Source organism: Pteropus alecto, unplaced genomic scaffold (genome assembly GCF_000325575.1).
Source record: "Pteropus alecto unplaced genomic scaffold, ASM32557v1 scaffold50, whole genome shotgun sequence".
Lineage (NCBI taxonomy): Eukaryota > Metazoa > Chordata > Mammalia > Chiroptera > Pteropodidae > Pteropus > Pteropus alecto.
The window spans coordinates 681,496-684,578 of record NW_006431918.1 but is presented as its reverse complement, the minus strand read 5'-3'; the positions used below and the strand labels follow the sequence as shown (position 1 = coordinate 684,578).

Below are 3,083 nucleotides of genomic sequence, written 5' to 3'. Positions count from 1 at the left end.
AAAACCCTAAAAAAAAAAAAAACCAAAAACCCAAACCTTTCAATGTTTCTAAGATTACACATTTCTAAAGCATTGGGCTCTCCTGTTTGCTCTGTTACCAGTTTTGAGAACTTGAGATTCCTCCTTAAGGATTCCTCATCTTGGTCCTGGGAAAGAACAAAAGCCACCCAAGTAAATGTGAAGATCTCATTGGCTTTTTTTCATGAATCAGGCAGCTTCCCATCCAGCTACTAGAATAGGTTTGATGAATTGTACAAAATAGAAGGTTTTTAAAGGCAGAAAGAGGGTGGAACTAAAAAGTTAAAAGAATGGATTATTTCCGGCGAGGCCACGTTCCCGCAGTGGACGGCTGGAGGTCTTATCAGGTGGATCATTTCACTGGTGCTGACCAGGGAATTCAAGACTGATTTAAAAAAAATTCTTCCTGGGAGAGACTGCAACTGCAATTAAGTTAGTTGTGAAATTTTGGTTTGTTTCTTTCTTTTAACAGTCAACAGAGAAGACAGTTCTAGCAGAAGATCTTTGACGGGGCTGAAACCTGGCTCCATGAGGATGCTTCTGATCCACCCAGTGCACGCAGGGGAGAGAGAGGGGGAGAGGGAGCGACTGGCGTTTGGTTTCCTTTAGCGCGAACGAGGGCAAGTGCAGCTCGCGTGTGGCGGTCGTGACTTGCTCTGTGACCAGATCCGCTTTCTTGAGCAGAGCCGAAGGCTCTGACACACCAGCTGCTTCTTTCTTGGCTTCGAAAATCGTAAGCGAGGCTGAGTTAAGTTAAGGTAGAGACACGACCGATTGGGTGGAATTCAGAGTTATACTGGGTATGACATACGCCAGCTTCAAAATCAAACGAACAAATACACACACATTACGATCCACCAGAGAACATGCGGACGAATAGGTCAGAAACAGAGAGTCTACTTGCTATGTGGTCCAGCAACTCCATTCTTAGGGAACACCCGTGAGAAGGGAAAACCTACATCCACATGAAAACTCGTATGTAGATGTTCATAGCAACATTATTTATAATGGCCCCAAAGTGGAAATAACCCAGTGACCCTTACTGATGAATGGATAAGCAAAATGTGATATATCCATGCAGGGGACTGTTATTCAGCAATAAAAAGAAATGAAGTACTGATAAGTGCTACAATGTGGATGAACCTTGAAATATTATGTTAAGTGAACAAAGCCAGACACAAAAGATCACTTCTGTATGATTCCATTGATCTGAAAGGTACAGAACATGCAAATCCATAGAAACAGAGCATAGGGTTGTGGTTGCTTGGGGCCAGAGGGATAGGGGAGAATGGAGAATGACAGCTAATGGGTATGAGGTTTCTTTGATGAAAATGTTCTAAATTTAAATTGTGCTGATGTTTATATCCAAGTGACTATATTAAAAATCAATTAATTCTGTACTTGGTAAATTATATGGTATGTGAATTATACCTCAACAAAGTTATTTTATTTTATATTTATTTTTTAAGTTATTTTATTTTTAAAGAAAGAAACAGCACATTTAGAAGGAACCAGTGAAAGTAGAGCATGGGCAACAGACATTTAGATCTTGTGTGGCAATTGGGAAATTGCGTCTCAACCCCATGTCCTTCTTGGCAGTGTCTCCTGCCTACCGCCCTCAAGACGATTTTCCTAAAGGCCCATGTTCTTGCATCAGAACGGTCACCGATGCCACTGCCTAAAGTATTCTTGGTTTCCACCCTCGTGTCCACCGTGAATCCTTTATTCTACGTGGCCTGGTCTCACCTTTTGCCAAACCCTCCCATGCAATCCTGTCGATTCACACCATTCTTGCAGTTTATATATGTCCTCCTAGCCGCCACCTTTTCTGCCCTGCAGAGATAAACTCTGCAAATCCCACCGTTTTCTCTGAGTGCCCAGATCACAGCGAAGTCTCCTTTCTCCAACTCTCGTCTTCCTCGCTGTCAGCCTCACGTGTAACAATCTATACAGGGCCTGTGTGAATAGCAGAGTGTCACACACTTTCTTTCTTTCTTTTTCTTTTTTAATGTCTACAGCTCCTGGTCTTCCGAGGTGGTCTCCCATCCAAGTACTAACCAGGCCCGACCCTGCTTAGCTTCCAAGATCAGATGGGATCAGGCTTGTTCAGGGTGGCATGGCTGTAGACTGACATGGGTTTTGAAGGGTCCCCGATACTATTGCCCCCTAACTCACCATACAATCAGATGATAATGGCCAATACATTAAAAAGTTAAGGATGACAAGAAATTATCTTTTAAAAATATTGTTTTCATGGACGTGGTTCTATAGTGTAGTGGTTAACATGTCTGCTTTACACACAGAAGGTCCTGGGTTCGTGCCCCAGTGGAGCCACGGTCCATGGTCTACGGCCATGCCACCCTGAACAAGCCCGATCTCATCTGATCTCGGAAGTTAAGCAAGGTCGGGCCTGGTTAGTACTTGGATAGGAGACCACCTGGGAAGACCAGGTGCTGTAGGAATAATAATAATAATAATAAAAATGTTCCCCTGTTGCTGAAAAACATATATTTGAGGATAGAACATTTGGGAAATAGAGGAGGGCCAAGGGAAGAAAATAAAAATTGCTGTAATGTCTCCGCCTAGAGATAGCCGACATTAGTATCTTCCCGTATAACATTGTACACACGCACCCACATGTGCGTGTAGCAGTTTTAAAACTCAGATGAGCAGAAATGTAATTTCTTTCTTGATCGAATTCAGCCTGCTCCTCAGCTCTCATTTCTGCTGATGAAGGAAAAACATTGTCTTTGGGTTAAATAATCACTCAGATTAGGGGTCTCCTCATCCTTTTCTCCTGCCCTTACTCCCACCTTTCCAGCCTCTTTTCACGTTATCCTATCCTGCAAATGGCTGGAATGGTGAAATGATCATCTTTGCAAAACACAGGTTTCGGCACGATGCGCCCTGCCCTTGCCAGTTTGCCCAGCTCAAGGACCTTCAGTAGCTCCTGAGGAAAAAGTCCTGATTCCTGATGAGCCTTGCGAGACCATCACAGTCTAGCTCCAATCTCCCTGCTGTTCTTACTGATGCATCCTGCCCGCTGGACATGAGAGTATTCACTT

At 43.5% G+C, this 3,083-nt stretch overlaps 2 non-coding genes across 2 annotated transcripts; one reads left to right on the top strand and one right to left on the bottom strand.

The window, feature by feature from the left end:
* Nucleotides 1-2,027: 2,027 nt before the first annotated feature.
* LOC112475117 lies at nt 2,028-2,146 on the bottom strand. The gene has a single exon (XR_003044583.1). It is a non-coding gene; the product is annotated as a 5S ribosomal RNA (ribosomal RNA).
* A 215-nt stretch (nt 2,147-2,361) lies between these two features.
* LOC112475128 lies at nt 2,362-2,480 on the top strand. The gene has a single exon (XR_003044584.1). It is a non-coding gene; the product is annotated as a 5S ribosomal RNA (ribosomal RNA).
* The last annotated feature ends 603 nt before the right edge of the window (nt 2,481-3,083 follow it).